General features: G+C 39.2%; 2 protein-coding genes across 4 annotated transcripts in view; both read left to right on the plus strand.

The window, feature by feature from the left end:
- Positions 1-19,044, plus strand: part of SS18 (SS18 subunit of BAF chromatin remodeling complex) — a 370,104-nt gene extending 351,060 nt beyond the window's left edge. Inside the window, exon 12 of the transcript XR_009742561.1 lies at positions 19,030-19,044. The gene's annotated coding sequence lies outside the window, so the exon portion shown is untranslated. The remainder of the gene's footprint in view (positions 1-19,029) is intronic.
- Positions 1-21,958, plus strand: part of ZNF521 (zinc finger protein 521) — a 232,050-nt gene that overhangs the window by 63,013 nt on the left and 147,079 nt on the right. The window lies entirely within an intron of this gene.

The raw sequence follows: 21,958 nt of genomic DNA on the forward strand, positions 1-21,958 counted from the left end.
CAGTGGTCCCTGAAAATAATAGCGGTGAGGAAATTCTTGTCCAGATCTGTGACATGTTTACAGAGAAATCCATAGCAGTTTAGCTACCAAACACTAACAAATCTGTACTGAGTGTGCAGGCAGTGCTTTTGTGTGTGTTTGTGTGTATTAACTTAGTCAAACCAGTGCTGTTTTTCGTAAGAACATGTGGCTGTTATCAGCCTGAGTCTACTACCAAATTTTAAGCCCTTTCTGTAAGGATGCAATTTCCAGAACTTCTCTGTTAAATGTCTTCAGACCTTTTTTTGTTGGTTGTTTTTTGGTTGGTTGTTTTTTTTTTTGTGAAAAAGACAACATGTTTTTCCAGATTTCTTAGAGACATTTGAGCTGACTTAAAAGGAACTTACCAAAAAATCCAGTGTACCCTGAGACAGATACCTAGTATGAAAAATTCCAGCCCAAATAGTTAAAATCTGGCAAAGTAATATAGAGCTGGAAAAAAAGATCTTATAGGCAGAGGTATTTGTGTGTCCTAGTTAAATATGTCACCACCTGCATATCTTATTGTATCTTTGATTGTTACCACCAGTTATTTTTATCTCAATGCAAATCCCTTTTATCAAGTTTGCTTTATCAGGAAAGATTGTGCGAAGAGTTAGGGGGATTTTTTTAACCATCTTTCTTTTTTTTTCTCTGTACTGAGAGACTGATTTAGCTGCATAATCACAAATGAAATTAATTTACTAAGCTTAACTCAGCTTGCTCACTTCAGTTACCAGAGACACCAGAATGCTTGTTACATCTTTAAGTCCTGTCCTGCTAATCGAATACTAGAACAGATTTTCCCCTGTTAGCCAAGTGAAGTTTTCATGTGGTTGAATCTGATATTTGGTAATGACCTTCTTAACTGGAAAATTTTCTGGATCCTATAGTTGCTAAGTAGTCAGAATTAAACTCGGAAGCATTTCATTTTATACCTATACATTCACAAAGATACAAATACAGATTAAATCAAACACAATTCTTACAGTTCAAAGGAGTAAAGAAAACCCCAAATGTAGTGAAACCACAATTTCCTGTTGAGGCCATAAAACAGAAGAGCTATCTGTGATTGCATTCTCAGTGGCTGCATTGAAGGGATAGGGCTGTGCCAAATGGCTTGATGTTTATGAGTAGACCGGTCACAAACTCGTATTTGTGCAAGAGGTAGTTGGACAAATCTGCTTTTAAATCCTAATGGCTGTTGTGACAACTGTGAGCCACAGGTTTGAGTACCAATAGCATCTGCCTTAACCTCAGTGCTTATTTCATCTGTGCAGGGACCTTCTGGGGCTTGTATGAATGGATGAATGGATGTTTCCAACATACTGTGTATGTGTTAAAGTTTCAGGCTATGGATGGCCTTCTACCATCAGTGACTGTGGAAGTGGTCACAAAGCAGGGTTAATAAAATGCTTCAGATAATAGTTGGCCATCAGTTGTTATTTCTTTCTGAAGCATTCAATTTTTGTGCAGGAGGAAGGAGAAAGAGTAATGCTACTCTTCCAGCTGCATGAGATACTGAAATGATGACCTGTTGCTCCTTGACTCTTTAGGATGGTCTCAGTATCTGATGAGTCTGATGGACCTCCTGTGGCTTTCAAGCATATCTTCAGGTGCTCATGGGCTTTTCAGGCCTAGCTTTATGTCTTTCAAATGAACCTGACTGAACTGACCACCACATTTATTGGGGGTTTAAAAGCAAATTGTAATACTATTCTGTGTGTTATCTATGTTATTTTTTTATCTATTCCTTTCTTACATGGTTAATGGACCAGTCTGAACTGTTCTAGGGTAGGTTGGCATGGCTGACGTCCTCAGCTGCAAATGGGAGTTAGACCAGACAGTGTATGTTTCAGATGTGTGCTCTGATTATGAAACTTGATGCAACATTTTATGAGCTTTGCACAGATGTCCTTCTGGGACTCTCCCAGGTCATGTCTCACTTGTATAAGAAGCAGCATGTAATGGCAGCCCTGGCTGCCCCTAGAACCCAGAGCAATCTAGTCATGTCAGGGTGACGTGGGGCAAGCTAATGACAGACAAGATTTTTATTAGCTTTGGGCAGGTCTTAACAACAGAGATACACTACTTCTGGAGATTAAGCTAACAGCACCTCTCAGTGTAGCCATACCATCACGGACCAGGGCTGGATTGAGGGTCATGTCTGTCCTGTTGCAGTGGGTATTTCAGAGGCATTGTCAGCATCTACGTATGGCAAAGTCCTTGACTAGCCCATCTTCTGGCAGTACTGAAGTCTCCAGGCGTGGCCAGGGTTCCCATGCACCATGCAATAGAGAAGTGACACACCTCTGTGATGGAGGAACTCAGGGTTTATTCTGAGGGCTGCCTTTAACTGGCTCTGAACAGCGCATGCAAGAAGAGAGGTGTCTGTGATGAGGCCTCTTATGGCTAAAGTGAGAATGTGGCATTTAGCAGTTTGCTTCTTGGGTAAATCACAGCTCTGTGCCTCAGCTTCCTCATTTGTAAAATGGGGTTAATGATACTGTCCTCCTTGTTAAAAAGCTCTTGGTATATGCTGATGAAAATACACACTAAATGTTATTAAGCGAGGAATGATACATAAAAGCTAGGTTTTATTATTGCTATTATTTTCCCAAACACTGGTTTGCTTTGGAATTTCCATCTCGTGCTTAGTGCAGATAAGTACTGAAATGTATTTAAGCAATAAAAATAAGGGAGGAAAAAGCTATACTTCTGACATGATAAAAAGTGACTAAATCAAGGTTTAGCTCCTTGGGAATTAAGCAGCTGAATTATAAACACCTTAATATGAGGTTCATAATATAAAATCTTGGAGATCACTGAGTACAGAGAACATTCTGGGAGTTTCTGTCTCTGCTATGTAATCTAGGAGATAGTAAAGTGTGTTGGGCAACACAGCATATTCAGAGAGTTGGGATAACCTCAGGACTCACATGAGGCTGATGAAAGAGATAAGATTGTTCTCAGAAGTCCAAATTGAGCTTTGTAGTCAAGTTTGTAGACATACGATGTAGGATGCAGTGCCTTCATCAGCTGCTTCTTTGTGCTGCAGCTACCCCCTCCCCAGACTCTGCAAGCTGCTAAATGAGCATCAGCACAAACAATGTTTGTTGAAGAGCATCCTGGAGAATGTCCTATTTGGTCTCATGTCTGAGGACTGAAATGAGGACCAGGTTTCTCATGTGAAATCTTCTCAGCCTGGGCTGTCAAGGAAGAGAGAGCAGGTTCTGGACCAAGCATTTCTTTGCTGTGTGGCACTGCATAACCTGGCAAATACCGTGCTTACATTGTCAGTCTTTCAACAGCATTTTTATTGAAAGTTTAAAAGAAAATATTACAAAGGCATGAAATGCCCACATTACTACTGCAGTGTTGCACAGACGTTGTAGATGCGTGCACTCATATTTATATTCTGTGTGTTCTGAAGGTGGCATTCGGGAAAGGTGAGGTCAGTTGGGTTTTTTTTTTCCCATATCAAAAGTAGCATTTTTTTGCCATCTTGATGAGAGCCACTGTCAGTTTTACCTCTCCAGCACCATTATAAAAAAAAATAGCCAGCACACTCAAATTAATAAAACCGAACAGTTTGCTACTCTTAAACCTGCTAGAAGAGCTCTTTCATGGTTGACTGGGTAGCCCAGGAGGTTACTAAGGGGAGATACTTTTTCTTCTTTTAGTCACCTGTTTGAGTCTTTTCCAAGCTAAATAATAATATTCATTATGCAATCGCATATGTTCATGTCTCTGTTAAATGAGTTGTGCTCTCTTCAGGTCTTAAGGGACAAGAGCCTATCAAACAGGCATTTTCAAAGTGACCTTTATCTCCTTTTCCTCAGTGACCTACCACCCTATGACTGCTTGCATTTTTCAGTTCAAACACTTTTCCTCATAGAAAGTAAGGCTCACAAGTTTGCATTTCCCAGGCTTATTGGTGAGGTGCTGTTTTTATTGTTGAAACTGTGTATATTCTCAAGGTAGCTTAACTGTTCTATACCCAAGTTCCTTTAGAACTCTTAGCTATACGCCATGTGCACAATGCTTATTCCTTTTCTTTTTTCTGTCTTTTTTTGTGCTTAATTTTTTCCCTCTACTAAAACATCATTCTTGATGTCTGTTTGCCTGACAGTTTCACAAGTAGAATAGCTGAAATAAGTAGGTCAGGACTGAGATCAAAGAACAACAGGACTGGAAAATCCAGAAGAAGTTATCTACTCCAGTCCCTGACACGAGGCTGGATCGTGTATGCATAGACTGTCCTTGCTCTTGGTTGTTTTGACTTGCCTTTGGAAACTTCCAGGCAAGGGGTCCCAAAACATGCTTAAGGAAGCTAGCTCCTGTGTTTAGTTGCCCTGAAATATAGACTCTTATCTGACCTGAGACTCCTTTGCTGGAAAAAAAAAAAAAAAAAGCGCAGATGGCTTCAGTTTTGTCCACTTGGAAAATTCGTGGTCTTAGCTTTGATGCACCCGTGTATTTGAACTGCCTCATCCCTACCTGTGGTCTTCCCTTTTCAACCTATATGAATTAGATTCTTTCAGCTTTCAACTTCTCCTGCTTGGTACCCCTCTTGTCAGTTTGGTTGATTTCTTCAATTAAATATCTATCAAATCCACTTTGTGATGAATACTGATGGGAACAAATCTGTTAGTGTCTCACAGTGTTACTGTCCTTAATTAGTCCTGTGACAATGTGATGGTTCATAGATCCCAATCATTTTCTTACAGATCTCTTATTTGTCTTACTTTTCACTGTCTAGCTTATGCTCCTGCATTTTGCTTCTACTTGGGATGACCATTCAGCCAAAATAACTCCAAACCTGTGTCATTTAACCATGATACTTTCACTCTCATTCCCCTTCCTCTTTTGTTATAATAAATGCGTGTGTTCTGTGAGAATGTTATCATAGATTATGTATTGCAATAACACTGTAGGTGATAGCATTTATCACAACGTGAAAATACCACTGTAGTGTATTGTGTTTAAAAGGTGAGAAACGGTGGGGTTCAGTAGTTATATGTATTTACAGAAGCTTATTTCAGAAAAGCTTATGCAACTAAAATTTTTTAATGCCTTAAAAGGCACTTCAGCCTATTTCTGATGAAGAAAGAGCAGAGCTCGTTTCTCAGATTTGTCCACTTTAGCATTTGTCAAGGCCAGTATGAGTTGTAAGGAAGCACAACTCATAATTCCATCATAATTGTCTCATTTGAGAAAGAAAATGCACAGTGAGCAACAAAAAGTAGAATACACTGGCATTGGGTTATTTTTTAGGCACAGAAAAGCAGAATAATTGTAACGGAACTAACCTTGCCCAGTATCGGAAAGCAAATCCCTGAACTGAGTAGAATGTAGAATTTAAGTAGTAGGTATATAATTAATACATTTATGTTTGTGTTGCAGATGCGTGTAATTTTATATACAACCAAGCAAAAATATTAAAGCCTGTTTTCCCTTTTTCCTTTCTGTGTGCACATACAAAACATTAAATTTAAAGAGATGCCATTAGCTGCTAAGATTCACAATTGTTTCTAGAACACTGAAAGCAGCTCTTGCAATGATAATTGTAAAATGTAAAGTAATAGCAAACAGGTTCGCATTCAGTATAATGATTAGATAACTAGGGAAAAAACAGCTATTATGTGTTCCTGGACCACAGTGGAGGTGGAAAGCAAGAAAAGTATGTAGTGTGACTGCATATTATTAAAAATGTAGCACTTTATATTTACTTTGCACTAAAAATTTGAATGATCTGACTAACAGAAACAGACAATCTAATGCAAATGGTTTGTAATACGTTAGAAATGTATACAAGACAAATCGCTATTTTATAATCGTTCAGCAAAGTAGTAAATTTGCACTGCAGGTTTGATTCATAACAAATTTGCATAACATTTATGTGGGGTTTTCACTGTGCTAATACAGTTCTTTTAGCCACTTTTTTAATGTGTACTGCCATTCTATTATGTACCTTTGGGGGTACTTGGAAAAAAAGGGGGAACGGGGGATGGGAGTTAGCAAGAAGAATATGACAGAGTTGTAAGATGAAGGTTTGTAATCACAGAAATGAAAAGCTAGGAAAAAATGGGTTGAGAAGTGTATATAACTTAAAATTGAAGGAGGAAAGCATGTATTCTGGGCTCCCATGTGAGTTATATTATATAGTATTCACTTCATCATTTAGGAAAGCATGAGGAGAAAGATGTGTATCAAGAGGGCATTGACCAAAAGGGCTTCCGTAAACAGCTATGTTAAATGAAGGTGCTTGTTAATATGCCTTGATTTGCATACATTTTATATCCTTTCCTATATATTCTAGGGGCAAATGAATGTTTACAGTGTATATTTTCTTTTTAATGTTGTAGCTCTTAATTCTCTTGATTCCCTTCCATTCAGAAGTTCAATTTGGAAAAACAAGTGTGAATTTGCTTTGAGGCGGAAATAGGAAATACAAAGGAGAAAATAGGGTTTAAGGAGTAGATGGAATGGATCCACTTGAGAGAGGTCTGGTTTGACATTTCTACCATACCACCATCTTATTGCTGATGGGCAAGTCTTTGTTCATTGAATAGGAATTCATCTAAATCCCAGCTGTGAAATTTGCCTGTGGGGAAAAGAGATATTTATCGGTATGCTTACATCTGCTTTACAGTAACTTCTAGAATTCCACTTGTCAACCACTGCACCTCCCCAGTCTTCATTTCTTTTCTGCATTCATCTTCTCTTACTGTAGCATCCACACAGATCAGACAAAGAACAAATGCATTGACCTGTGCACAGAAGATCATAAACAGACTTCATGCTGTTTTACTGTCAATGCCATTACTTAGAATCAGTTTTATATCCTCAGATAGCTTGTATAAATATTTATTACTCACAATATTTTAATTTTGAATTTTAATACCCTAATGCAAAGTTTAAAAGTTAAGCCTGGTCAGTGCACTAGTATCTATGTACTAGTTTTGAGCAGGAGGATGTTAACATAGCTGCCTATCTGTGTACCTCATATGTAGCAATAGGTGAATGATACATATTTGTTCCTTTGTTTAGCAGATTTTTTAAATTCTTTTGGAAGACAATAACAGAATTTCTATGCTTGGTCACAAGATACAGGTTTCACTTTTTTTTTTTTTTCTAGCTATTTTACAAAGCCTAAATTGTCTCTTTCAAGCAGCTCCACTTCCTGTAGTTTAATCTGTCAGTTAGCTCAGATGTCCTGGTGGTTAAGCTGAATGCAAGTTCTGATGGCTAGAGAACTGGTCTGGAGTCTTTCCACCAAAGAGAGTCATAAAAGTTATGTTTGATTTAGTTAAATGCAAGAATTTTCAGCATCCTAAATGAAGAGGAATGCGTTTTGATTTAGCCTGTCCTGCAGTGGTTTTGCTTCGTCTCTTCTGCAGCTGGGAAGGAGGAAACATGTTCCTCGAAAACAAGAGGTCAACACCCATGAAGTTCAGGTTCTGAACATTAGCATCAGGTTAAAAATTAAATCAGAGATTAACTTTTTGGGCACTCTGTTTATCTGTGCAATCAAGGATAAACAAAGAAGGTTGCAATCTTCTGTTTGGTTTAAAGTTCGGTGAGAAGCACATAGTAGAAGGTATGTTTTTGGATTGGATTCTGCTGTTTGCTTTTTAGGGTAACAGGAAAATCTAGTGCAGTGATGATAATATGAATGTGAAAAAATGACAGTATAGGGAAGTAAATGCATTTATTCATTTGTATAGGGAAAAGACCTTTGGTGAGCTTCATGACAGTGAAGTTAACAAAGCCATAGTAGCCTCCTCTGCTATTGCCTTGAACTTAATGTTACCCAGAGAAGTGGTAAATGCTCCATCCCTGGTAGTGTTCAAGGTCAGGATGGACAGAGCCTTGGTCTAGTGTGAGGTGTCCTTGCCCATGGAAAAGGGAGTTGGAACTAGATGATCTTAAGTTCCTTTCCAACTGAAACCATTCTATGATTCTGTAAACAGCAAAACTGTGTATTCTGAGCAAATACATAGTGTGACTTGCTCAGTCTCATTCAAGTGAAGAAGATCAGTAAATTTCATGTCTGAGAGAAACTGAAAAGCCCTCCCTAAAAACAGTGCAACCTGTTCTAGTTTGGAGTATGTTATCACACTGACAATTCCTGTTCCAGCTGGGCAGTTGGCTGCCTGTGCTTTGTTAGAGATTTGGAGTGACTAGTGGTTCTCTTTCTTGCTTTTGGCACTCTTTAACTGAAGAAGTGGATATTCTGGAGAGAGTAAAGGGGGTGGAAGATAAAAATTTAAGGGATGCCATTTCAAGTGGGGTTGAGGTCTCCTAAATTTGGAGCCAGACACTTCCAGAAAACAGTTTGGCCCATCCTTAAAGAGAGTTGTAGCACCCAGTCAAGAGCCTCCATTGGTCTCCATTGACTAGAGTGGGAACTGAGTCAGCCTGCGGAAATTTGGGATGGAACTGTTCTATGGATGCTGCCAGTGGCATTAAATTTCACCCTACAAATCAAGATATTTTGGGGACCTTCTGTGGAAGTATTTCACAGGCACATTTTATTCTCTTCTCCCAGTAACTTAGTGAAGAGAGGAAGTGATTTCCCTGGCTGCACCTCAGCTAGAGGATGACAGTGTAGTAACTACATATAACATGATTTTGTAGCAAAAATAGGAAAAGTAGATGAGGTATATCATCTTCAGGAGGTATACCTGGAAATTGTAATTTAAATTTAAAATTCCCCTTCAATATTTCCTCTTCCTTATTTGGTTCTTCATATAGTGAGGTGGTTTTCTGAACTATGATTGCTGACTTTCTTATACGAGAAGCAAAATCAGCAGGAGAATGTGTTTGTTCCTCCCTGGACATGTAAAATACTCCTAATTGCTCCCCTCCTCCAACTCATAAAATTCCCTGTTTTTTTCTAGAACTGTCTTAATAATATGACTCATTAGAGAAGATTTCCTTCTCCATTAGAACTGCTCACACTCTAAGCTGCTGCATAATCATAAATAAAGTAGGTAATGATGATGAGGCTGAGGTAAATTAGCGTTTTTGGTTTATATCAGAGTTGTAAATGTATTTTCTTGACTGCTAAATGACTGTAATAACCAGTTTACTTTTAGTATCAACATTAGTAGCCATTGCAAAACTCTTCCTAAGTGAAAAGTGCTGGCAGTTTGGTGGTCAGGGCTGTACTTGATGTTGAGTGGATGAGCAAAATCAGTGCTGTGTGTGATAAGACTTTTCAGACTGCTAACCTATAACAAATGGCTCAAGAAAATGTGCAACTCACTAGTAGCAATAGGGCATTTTAATGACAGTTTTATAATAGTCTTTATTCTGAGTTTTTGCAACTGTCATTTTAAAATATATTTTGTCCAGTTCCTGCTGTAGTATGAGTGTTTCCGCTTCGACCGTTCACCCCTGATTTGGGTTGTGTTTTTTTTTTGTAGTTGCAGGCTCTGTGTTTTTTTTCTCTTTCATTCAGAGGAAAAAATAGAGTGAAGAATGGAAGATATATATAATTTAGTGATTTTTTTTTCAGTAAATACAGGAAACTGCATGCAATGAATGCATAATTTTTATGAATTGGAACCTTAAATCATAAATAAAATGTTAATTTGTAGACATGTTTAGTTGTGAAGCAGATGGAAAAATAGAAATGTGCTGGAAAAGTAGTTATTTGCAGAAGCTAATGAAGTTAATTGGTCTCATTTGGCTACACTATTTTCCCAAACCCCCCAAAGACTGGGCTTTTAAATTCTTTAATTAAAAATGAGTAAGGTATGCTAATATTATAACCTTTACTTTTTTTCCAGCTTTCTATATACATACATCTTATTAATAGAACCACCCTTAGCAGTCCAATATTAGCAAGCACATTAATAATGTGGAAGTTCTAAGAAGGGTGCCAATATTTTCAAACAATAATTAAAAAATTAACAATCCATGAGTTAGTATGTGCTTTAAACCCCTAATCATTATTTCCTGTTCCTGTTTCTACATGATTACAAAGAAAGGACCCGTTTTTCTCCGATGGAGGGAATGTAAATTAAAGTACTCAGAATAGTTTAGGTGTGGAAGATTTTAATTTGAAATAGAAATCTTTAAACCAATTTTGATTAGCTGGGTTGCAGGCTAAATCTGGAGCAAGAAACTGGAAACATGTAATATCAGGGAATTGATACACAGCTGCGTAAGTTCCCTTAAACTGTTTTTTTACTTGAAGGAAAACATTGGGTGCTTTATACTCTCCTCCTTCCTAATGGGTATTTGAAGGAAGAAGTCCATGCCTTGTGCTCTCAGATGGCACTTCAGAATGTTCTGTCATGGTTTAAAGGTGACTCAGGGATACCCACCACTGTACCCCAGTCGTCACGTATGTGTCACCTGGCTCTCGATTCCCTGTGAAGTTTCCTGCATTTGGATGATTGAGTTTGAGCAACTGCTTTGGGTTTCAAAGGATTTGGATAATGTTACACTGTAGGGTCGGAAATGTCTTTGAATACAATGTTGCAAAGGGACAAAGACATAGTTTCAATGCATTTTTTAGGCCCCTGCTGTAGAAGCAAGGAACAATAAACCATCTTTTTTAAGTTAAGAGATCTTGGAACAGGCCGCTCCAATAAATCCTGAGTTTAAGAAGTGAGGTACGTGCTGCAGTGCTGAAGTTGTTTATTCATCTGGAGTGTATTAGGCTCTTGATTAATAAGAAGACATCTGCAATTTTACATAAGAAACAGAGCAGGCAGTTTGGCAATTGTAAGTGGAAATTGGGAGAGAAGAGCCAAACCTATACAAAGTCATTGTCTACTCCTCATTGCCACTGGTGTTGATAATAATTAGCATTATAGTGGTTAAAATATACGTATTGGTAATATGTTTTAATCTGAAGGGCTCAGCAGGCATTTTTACAAGAGCCACACATCTTTAGGAAGTGGCTGCTTTTCAGACAGCTCTATAAAATGAAAAGCTGTCTTTGTGTGCCTAATCTGATTGCACAGGTCTCACACTGATGTCTGACAAAAGTAACACATCTGAAGTCGATGAATTTATATCGATATAAGACTGATGTAAGGTAATATCAAGAATTAGTCCACTGCTTCAAAATGTGATAGTAAAATCCTCACTAGAGAAGTAGAATGCCTGTCAGAGACACATACTTCATAGGAATAATCTTGCATCTTGAATTGAAGAAGGCTTAAAGCATCCAACAAGTAAATTGGACAAAAAGTGTGTAAATGACTAAAAAAGAAACTGCTGCATAACACTTTGGGTGAGTGTGATGACTGAAAGCCTGACTGAAAGCCAGAAAGTTTTCTTGGGGGTTTGTTTTTTTTAAATGGAGCACTTAACTAAGCAAGCACATAATTGGTGGAGAAAATAGAATTGTTGTGAGCAGAATTTCAGACAAATTGGGTCCCAGTTAGAAATTGATTGGGAGAGCCAGCAAAAAAAAAAGCAGTAGTAGATTAGTTTCAGGAAGTCACATGCACTGTTAATAAACCGTAAAAGGGCAAATTCTGAACAATTGAAAGTCTCACGCGGAGAGAAAATGTTGATAATATGACTCAAATAGTTGATCAGCACTTCTTTCAGTAGAAAAGGGCAAGTTAGTTCTTGCCAAAATGATTGGGAGTACAGGAAATCTTCAATATTTAGTGTTGAAAACCTGACCAAAGCAATCTGATCCTCTTGGCACTGTGAGTTTAATCAAAGTGTAGGGCGATGGTGAAAAGATGAGAGGAACTGTAGAGAAACATCTGAAAGTTTTCCAGCGTTGGCTATAAAGCAGGACTTCACTAAGTTCATAAATTGGAGACTACATGGGAATCATTCTGATCGTTTTGCAAGCCATCTATCTCCCTTTCATGACTCCATAAATATTCATGGCGACTCTTAATAAGGAAATGTAGGATTAGCAAAACAATGCATGTTGGTTAGCCTTCAAGGCAGTTGCATCTGGAAGTGGGGAGCCATGACATGTGATCAAGCAGCTCTTTAAGGACCTTCTGCAAGTACTTCTTGGGCCTGCAACTGGGCCATTAAATGCAGAGTAAGTAGTTTCTCTGACTGCACCGGAACACAGAGACTTGACGTCCGACTATATAGTGGACCACTGCGGAGCTCATTTTAGCTGAACTGTGGGAGAGGTACAGTTTGGCCACTAATGTCCACAAAAATTATGTTTTAACATCTGTATTTCCTTTATCATACTGCTGGGCCAGCTGGGAGACCACCTCTTTCAATGCAGTAGTGCTGCAGTTGCACCCTGCAAGATGCCTCCAGACAGCCAGCTAACAGGGAAGGAGCTGGGAGCAATTCTCCTGGGAAGAGTTCTCACTTCAGGAATGCATCTACAAGCTCTGGCTCGGTTAACCTTGCAGGCTTTTCTGGAAGAGTGACTTAAGAAATATGGGTTTGTTTATTTTTTTATCTGGAATTAGTTAAAGGCGTAATTTGCATTCAGGCTCTTTGAGGAAGTCTGTGGAAGAAGGGAAAGCTTTCCTTTTGTATGTGCCTTTATTTTTATATATCTATATAAAATACATGTACACATTATTTGTCGTATATATTTTAGCTTTCCAAATAGTTGCTTCAGAATGCATTTTGTAGATGCAAGTTATTGGTTAGATATTCATACTTGGTTAAAAAAAAAGTTTCGTAGTTAATTAGTATAAAGTAAAATTATATTGTGCTTTTGGTGAAAATACTTATCTGTGGGAAGTTAAAATCCTACAATACAAAGACTCTTTTAACATAACTTACTGAAGAGCAGGAGCCGTCATGGTAGCATATAAATAAGGCAGATGGAGATAGCCCCTCGAGGCTACGGGACTTGAGTTAATAAACCTTGAAAAGTTACCATAATTTTCATTTTGTATTTTCCTCATGAACCCAAGTAATATAGCTCATTCGTTTTGAATATTACCGCTGGACTCTCAGGCAATAAGTTTCATTTTCTTAAACCCTGCATCTAACCAGATCCAGACCAAAGCTAAAATACTGGTCCTGTTAAAGTTAATAACAAAATTTCATTGGCTTCAGCAGAGCCAGGATTTTATTCTGAGACTGTAGATTTTAGTATATTAAAGTATTTTGGTAACATAAGTCAAATGAAACAGCCTAGTGTTCAAAAGGTTGGCCAGTTCTTTTTCTGCTAGTCCTTCTCTGTATCTGTTGGATGTATCTGCTAATATTTCATTGATGTAAATGACTTGCTAGAAGTTTCCTCAGAGTACCAGTACATCATGCCTGCCACACAGAATATTGGCTTTTTTTGCAATGAAATACACTGGGAAAGAAAGGAATATAGTTCAGCTTATGAAAATGATTACTTTAAATTCTTCACAGAATATGAGTAGGAGCTTGTGACAAGGCCACGGGTTCTTTTTACCTCATGCAAGATAATCTAAGATGATACAAACCACCTCTTCAGTGGAACACAGTTTTTAGCTTGTGAAGTAAAGTCAGCAAATTAAAATACTTCAGAGGCAGTATCAAATAGTCACAGATATCTGGAAGTTTTCTACAGAAATAGAGTGCTCCAATGTGGGGATAGTAAACCTGGGCTAAAGTAGCAGACATTAGAGCCAAGGAACAAAAGCCAAGTATTTATGTAGAAAATCAGGGGAGAATACAGCCTTTCTTCAGCCATCCCACTCTCTAAGTAGCAGACACAGTATTGTACCACTGCATTCTAAAATCCCAGCTCACGACTGAATACCACTGAAAAAAACAGATCCTGCTGTAATAAACCACATGTAAAATTCCTGGAAATGTTTCCTGTTACAGGCTGCCTGGTTAGTATAGGCTGCCTGCACATTGGTACAAAGTCAGCAATTGTCTTTGCCGATGTTGTTCATACTCCTTTTTACCAGGAAAATGAAGATCAAGCCATAAGGTTATCGGTCTCCTTCGCAGCCATGTTAGGATCAGATGGAATAAAAAAACCTAATTGGCATGGCTGCATTTCAGATTGTTTTGATCACATTTATGCCCATGAGATAAAAAGCCACAAAACAGGCTTTTTTTTCTACCACTATAAAAGCCAGAGAAGAGCTTTTGCTTTGGAGTTGATACAGAGTGGTCCGAAAAATGTCCTGCAAGCCAGATCCAGTCCACAGCATGATCCTGCCCGGATTACCAATTTTTTGAAGTCACCCTGTGTTGGGACTGTAGCTCAGCAGGAACAGCTGGTACTGGCTCCTGCTGATGATCAGGATGCTCCTCCTGCACCCTTCACTCCCCAGCTCTTCACTCCTCAAGCTGCCACTGTGTCCAAGTTGGAAGTGAGGGCTCCTGTCCCGTGACTGCAGAGCCTGGCCCAAAAGAGGTGACCCAAAACTGGCATCTGGCCTAGAGCAATTAAATGGTTGAACCAAATGGTTAATACCTTATTCCAAGATGAGCATTTGCTTTTTTCCCCAAGGCAGTCTTCCATTATATTTCCTTTTCTTTTCTCTGTCTTTATGTGGGATGTGAGATATCAGGGGAGTTAGAGGTTGAGTTCCATTAGCTGGCTGGAGACATTACAATGCATGATATTTTCATTTGGTCTGCTGCGAACTGTTCTTGCTTACAGGAGGTCTGCAGTATATTTGCAGGCATGTAACATTAGTCTCCAGTAGACATGTTTTAGAGGAGTGAAACTGGTTGTAGCACAATGCCACAAGATTGTGGAAAACAGGGGAAAACATTTAGGTGATATGCCTTGAGGCTGCCTTCTTAATGGGCATGAAATAAAGAAGCAGGACGTGTTCTGCTATGTGGATAGACAGAGTTTCAGGCTTGTACATGTTGGGATGCATGTTGGGATGCATGTTGGGAGTAATATTGACCAACACCATAATGTTACTTCCCCAGCGAGAAGGGCCCTAGTTCTACATCTTCGTTGATGAATTTCCAGCTTATTTGAACAGTTTGCGTATTTATCTTGGACAAAGACTATACTGCAGTCATCTGGGCTAGACTACTGTAGTGAGCTCCTAATTGTTTCCCTTGAAATTGATCCGGAGCCTCTTTGGGGTGGAAAGCTGATATATGAAAAAATAAAGCCCCATCTATGTAGCTGTTCAAATTTTAATTCCCCGGTTCTTGGGCAGCAGCCTTGCACTCCATGTCCCTGTCTGGCAGTTGCTCGCAGTTGGACATAGTCAGCTTTCTCTCCTTGGGCTGAGCCAGGCGCGGGCCGAAGGCAACTCTTTCTTGTCCTCCGTTGTGGAACTCCCTGCCAGTGCCCCTCGCTGGCTGCCTTTAAGGCAAGCTGCAAGCCCTGTTTATTTCAGTTGGCCTATCCATGACTGTTTTATGGGCTCCCTACCTTTGTTTTTGCATCTGCTACCCTTTTGTTTGTCTCTTTTCTCTAACTAGTCAGGAATTGAATCTTTTGGGGCTGGCAGGTCCCTTTTGAATTCTGTGTGTATAGCATATTGTAACATGCTATTACATTTTGCTTTCTACTTTTACTGTTTTGCATTTGGCTCTTTATACTGCTTGGCTTGCAATTGGGTGCTTTAGAAAAGATCAAATAAATATATAATTGTGTCAAGTCTTATTTTCTGTAAGAGAGTTAAATCCAGTATCCAAATATAGAAGAGTGTGTTTATGGGGAAACTTAGTACTGGGAGAATTAGAAAGAAAGCTCCAATTAGAAAGAAAACTGATTCCATGCCGTTTGCAATGCCATGTTTTCTTTAAAAGAAAACTTCCACTGTAATTAGCAAGCAAGTGCAGCCTACTGGCCAATACATTACCTAACACAGAGCCCACTGTTCAGAATTAGAAATAGATGGTGCTTTTATATGCTCCTCTGGAGACTGATGATACTGTGAAGTCCATTATCAGCAAAACAGAAGTCTAAACACAAGCAGAGTCAGGAAATCTTGTACAATAGATGATAAATAGTGATTTGATTCATTGGCCACTACAGGAGGAAGCATGTAAATGTAATCGTGGAATACAATGGTCTGTGCTTCAAATACTAGAAATGAAGTGTCTCTTTTCCATCCTGCATCAAATGATTTAACTGTTATATACATACCTGAACCCATGTAGATGATGTTGTTATTTGTCTTATGCTGTCTGCCAAGAGATCAACAGAAGCTCAGGTCTTTCTTCTAGAAACTGCATAGGAATCAGTAAAAACAAATGCTTTACCTCACATTGAGATAGGTGAACATCAGCCACGGGAATGAAACAAATAACTAGGAGAAAGAGGAGGTAGCAGCCAACTGCTGTACAGAAAACAAAGGTCTTAGTTCAAATATTGTCAACTGAGAATGGTTTATGGGCACTAAAACAGAGGAGTGAACCCAGGGGTAAGGTCGTGTCACTTTGCTGAGCATTGAGGATCCGGGAAGTTACATATCATCCGTCTAAGGAAGTTCCAGTTGTAAAATACTGTCAAAACTCAAGATGTTAAGGGCAGCTTATTCCTGCAAAACAATAAAATTATTAAATCACTTGACTAATTCACATTAATCAGTACAGTCTAGTAGCAAAATTGTTCATCAGCTTGATGAACTGAACAATCTTGCAAAGAAATGAGCCTACTTGGAATTTTAAAAGTGATCAAAGATAGAGTGTAAAACAGAATGACTGGAAAAGATGCAAAATCTCCTAAAACCCAACATTATTTCTCATCTCACTGTTCCAATTTCATGCATCTTCAACAAGACCAAAAACTTGGATGCAGGCTGGCATTCAGAAAGCAAAGTATTTGTTCTTTGCATGTGAGAAAAATTAATCTCTCCTTCCCACACACAAACACAAAGAGAAAAATAAAGCTGAAGGTAAACATGTGAGGGGGGAGAGGAGAGTATTTGTTTCTTAATTGTGAGGAGGATTGTTAGGCTTCTAAGAATAAAAGATGTAAATGGGTACAGAAGCAGCAAACAACATGCCATCCAGAAATTCAAATAGGATCAAAGATACATTGGAAGATGGGGTAAGAGTCTTGAGGTTTCGAGAAACCTCAAGTGATTCAAGGGAATAACCTTGAATTTATTCAGCACAGCCATCCCACTGAAGCAAGAAAAAATAAGGCAAAGGGTAGTAAAAAAAGTTCAACCAGAATTTTTCAGTACTGGAAGTAATAAATAATAGTTGTCGGTGGGAGCTGAGTGCTTCACTGACAAGAACAAGATGACAATAACTAACTCATCCCAGATGAAAAAGAAACTTTTTTTTTTAGATACATGGATGGCTAATTGAAAATGTGTGAACATCAGCAATTATTGAATGAAGAGAAGGCTCTTTCTGTTAGCTGTTAATAATATTTCCACTTGCTCAAAACATATACTGTCTTTATGTTCCCTTCAAGGAGTGGCACAGCATTCTGCTGTCTTCAGACACTCGTGCCTTTTGGGAGGTCTTAAGGCTGGAAACATTCAGAATATGAGGAAAAGGTGGCAGTGGTTCTGCTGAGGAAGGACTACCGCTTTCTAGAGCAGGTTGATGACACAGGCTATTGAGTCCTTACAGAGAATTGTTTGTCTTCTGGTTTTAGACTGCTTTAATTCCTCCAAATTGCTCCTTGAATAATAGGAAAAAGGCAATTTGAATTTCAGTGACAGATTGGACATAACAGGTTGCAACTATTAGGTCTAATTTTACCATACTGAGAAATAAAATTGCCTAAACATAAACATCGATCACTGATGCAGTAAATTAATTTGTACAGAAAAAGTAGTTTAACTGCGGTGCACATTAAACATAGAAAATTCTCAAAATTACAGCTCTCTGAATTAATTTGTACACTTGTTTACTTGTTAAAAGCAAAGCATAAGTTCCTTTTTTTTCCCTCTCCTCTTTGTGCTTTCAGATTGTGAAAAGTGAGAACAGTCATTGATTGCCAAAAAAAGACAGAGAGAGATCTGCAGCTGTGGATGTAACTTCAGGGCTGTTTGTTTTTTCTGTTTCTGAACAGGTTAATAGAATGATTAAACACCTCTCTGAAATATTCTTGCATTCTAGCAAGCAAATTCAGCATTTTAATAGGCTTGAGTTATGTTTTGTTAAGAATTGGTGGTGTGAAGTAATTACAAAGTTTTATGATTTGGTTCAGCAATGAGTTTACATTCAAGTGTGTCCTCAGGCTTATTTAAACTGGTGAAATCTTCCAAACTGCTTCATAAAAAATGCCATATGTATCTTCTTCCTCCTACCACCACCTCTTTTCAAAAACTCTGCACATAACACTATCCCACATTTTAATATGGCGTCTAGAGATTTAACATAGGTACTGGCCAAGTTTTCTTCATCCTGGCAGTTGCTATTTATAATGTGCTTAGTGTTTGATAAAATGAAGAAGAACATGCCTTTCTGATTTTAAACCATGGCTGTAATGTTATGGATCATATGCAAGCAGAGGTGTGTATATAAGCTGTCTAAAGGTTGCCTAAGTCACAGTGGAACAGGATCTGCCAATGTGGCTTATTTTGATGGTATCTGGTGTCTACTGTTTTCAAGGACAGTAGTTCGATTCAAACACAATTCTGATAAGTGGCAGGTTTTCATGTCTTTAATGCCCTGACAAGGGCATCACTCTCAAGAGAGAGAGGTGAAACCATTTGGACGAGAATTTGTTCCCCTGTCCTTTGTGCTGACACACCAAGATAATGGACAATTAATAGAGAACCTTCTCTGCAGGGAAAGTCTAGGGTTATCACTAATATAAAAGCTCATGAAGTGTTTGGATACAAAAAGGAGAGAAAAAATAAACATAAAAATGTAGAAGGCAGAACCAGCACAAGACTTAATTTCAATTACGTATTTTTTTCACCTGAAATTACAATGACTGATTTTTCAGCAGCAGCAGCAGTTGCCTCTTTTTAGACCAGGTTCACTGCTCGTAACATCAGCAAAGGACAAGAGGAATCTTGGCATTTGTATCTTTTTTTTTTCTTTTTTTTTCTTTTTTTTTTTTTTTTGGTGAGAAGGCTGGCTTGTGTGTTTCATGGAGGTAACTGGTTAGCAAGGCTGACTGCTCTTGGTTACTGTGTTGTGCCGTAGAGTTCACCCTGGTAGAATATGGAGGACAGATCTAAATAAACTGCTTCTTCACCTTGTCTTCTGCTCCAAGAACAGGCTTGCAGGATGCTCACCTTCAGTCTCACTGCTTCCATTTAGTCCGTATGTGGGATCACTTTCCTGGCCTTTGCTCTAGGGAAAGGCGGATTTGCAAATTGTGGGTCTGTGCAACATCCAGTTTTTGCTTCTGTGGGTGATCCCATCAACCCTTGGTTGCTATCAGAACAGTCATCCACCCCTGAGGTCACCTGGAGCAGGAGTTGCTGGAGGTCAGCAGAGCGTTGCTCACACAAGTCAACAGGCAGTCTGCCTTGGGGATTATTACAGTGGCTGTACCTGTGCACCATATTGAGCAAGCGATGGTGTGATTGTGCACTGCTGTTGTCCAAGTAAACCAGAAAAGATGTACAGTGTTTCCTGAAGTTAGACAAACCAAAGATTAGTCTAAATTGAGAGTGGAACAGGTTAACTGATCTTTCTCTACCCTAAGCTTTCATTTGTCCCTAGCAGCACTGAGCTGTCAATACAGTGTACAGCTACTGATAAGTACGGGTTCTCCTCAGCCTGAAGAGATCTGTCTGATAAGATAAGATGGCCTTAAAAAGAGAGAAAGTACGTTAACTGCTTTGACTGCAAAATACCCCCTGGTAGCCAGAGATAAGACACCTTGAGCTGCTCAGAAGACCTTAGACAGGATGTAAATGAAGCTAATAAAAAAAAAAAAAGGAAATAATTTCAAATCCAGCCACTATTCTGCTCTACTCTTATTTCCAGCTCTGACAGCAGAAGGCTTAATTTACTGTATTTCACACCGGGCTTCCATTCTACACTGAGGAAGCTACAAAGGGTTGTTTTAGATATAGGCTTTAACAGATCTAAAGCAGAGATCTCTTTATTTCTGGAGAGGCCTCTATTTCAGACAGTTAATCATGAGTTTCAGCAGGCTTTGGTGAATGGAAATTAGAAAAGAAGGAAAATGCTGCCTTTTGCAAAGAATTTCCCCTTCTTTTGTAGAAGTAAGTCGACCAAATAAACCTGTATTAATATGAAAGGTCCGAATGAAGCATGTTTATTATAAATACAACTCTTACCTTACAAAATTCCACATAGAGGGATTGATGTTCTGCAAGATAGGAAGTGGCAGGTATGACAGTTTACATGTGACAGCTTCATAGTAGGATTTGGTCTTCTGACCATTTTGAACTGGGAAATTCGTCAGGTTCCCTTAAAGGTTAAAATGCCTGTAAATTAGTGGAAAACACACACCTCTACCAACCTGTGCCTATTCCACGTAGACATAGACATCCACATGTGTTCCCATTCAAGTAACCTGAAGAAAATGAGGGTCAGGGAGAAAGGGCTGTGTTGTCTTCCATGGCATTTTGACTACAGTGAAAAGGTTCCTGAGCAGGCTGTCCCCAGTGCGACTGTGCTGCACCAGCATGGGTGTAAGCATTTTTCTGCCATTCTGAGCACTGACTTGGTTTAAAAAGCAAAGTTACCTTTGCTCAGTGACATCACTTTTAGCAGCTGTGCAGCATATCTGCACTAACAGCCAGATCTAAAAAAAAAGAAGCCTAAAATGGAATGTAGGTAGATTGTAATAAGATAAATAGAATTGTTTATCCAAAAACTACCTCTCTGGGTTAGCCCCAGTTTGGTAGACACCTCTTTTTTTGATGAAAGGTTTTTCAGGTTTCTGTGGCCTAGAAGTCTGTGCTAACCACACTAGTGTGAACATCTGGGTACCCATCATCTCTGATCAACCTGCTGCACAGAGCGTTGTAGGAAGCCCAGGACATGGTGGGCACTTGCAGCAGAAACTGCTGTCTTTGTGTCTTCCCTATTTAGGGGCCAGGTAGGTAGAAAATTAAGTGGTATGAGGTCTTCATTCAGTTCCCCCAGCTTCTGAAGGGATTCAAAGCCACATTTCCTGCCTTGGAGCAGGGGGTCTTTGGTTGTGCAGAGGTTTCTTCCCATAGAAGCTGGGGTTTCTGGAGCAAAGAGCTGGTAGGAGCACATTTGAGAAGGAGCTGTTAACCTAATGAGAAGGACACTCAGTCCAGGGGTTCTTGCAGTCTGTAACTTGTGTTTATTTTTGTTTTTTTATCCAGTGCCTCTTTAATGTATAAAGAGCCCAGTACTCCCTTCTCCCAGCTGAGTGCCCAAGCTGTGAGGTTGCAGACCTTTTCCTGGTCCCCCCCAGGGCCCCATGAATCCTTCTTTCTTCGCTTCTTAGGCTCCTGGAGACACCTAAGTCCCTTTGCAGATCTAGGTCCAGGAGTTTTCACCTGTGTAAATAAGACCGCCACCACATCTCTGTCATTCTAAGAAATAAGCAGTTCTGTGTTTATTTACTGTATTTAATTCTAGCACACTGTAAAATAACACTGATATGTTTTTGAATGTGTTAACTGCCTTCATTGCTTTTGCTTGATCTTAATTTCCTTTTACTTTTCATTCCCTATAAAAGATTTTGTGATATCTTTGCCGGGGTTTCTTTCAGATGCAGTAATTCACTCCTTTCTTTCACCCTACCTATATTCCTTTCATTCAGTTCTCCACACATTGCCTTCCTTCTTTTCTTTGTCCTAGTTTAGCCCCCTCCAAAGTGTGCCTTGCTGTTGCTGTTCTGGTCGAGAGGCAATGAAGCAATGAATTGGGGTGGTTGAAAAGTAGGCACAGGTGGGACAGAGAGGCATGCATAATAAAAGAAGGGGAGTGTGAGGTACCCCCGCAGCAATCCCTGCAGACCTTCATGATTAAACTGTAGATTAGCTGAAAGAAGGGCGATACTCAAATAAGGACCCAAGGTGGTGCTTGACATCTCAGGGGTTTCTGCCTGCAAATCCTGCCCAGGGGCTCCATCTTTTGTTTGAGCCTCCAGCTAGGGAGGTTTTGACAGCCTGCCCTTCTCCCCATGGGG

The sequence above is a fragment of the Pezoporus flaviventris genome, unplaced genomic scaffold (genome assembly GCF_033815535.1).
Source record: "Pezoporus flaviventris isolate CSIRO_AGI_PZ_B2104156 unplaced genomic scaffold, CSIRO_AGI_Pfla_v1 ptg000007l, whole genome shotgun sequence".
Classification (NCBI taxonomy): domain Eukaryota; kingdom Metazoa; phylum Chordata; class Aves; order Psittaciformes; family Psittacidae; genus Pezoporus; species Pezoporus flaviventris.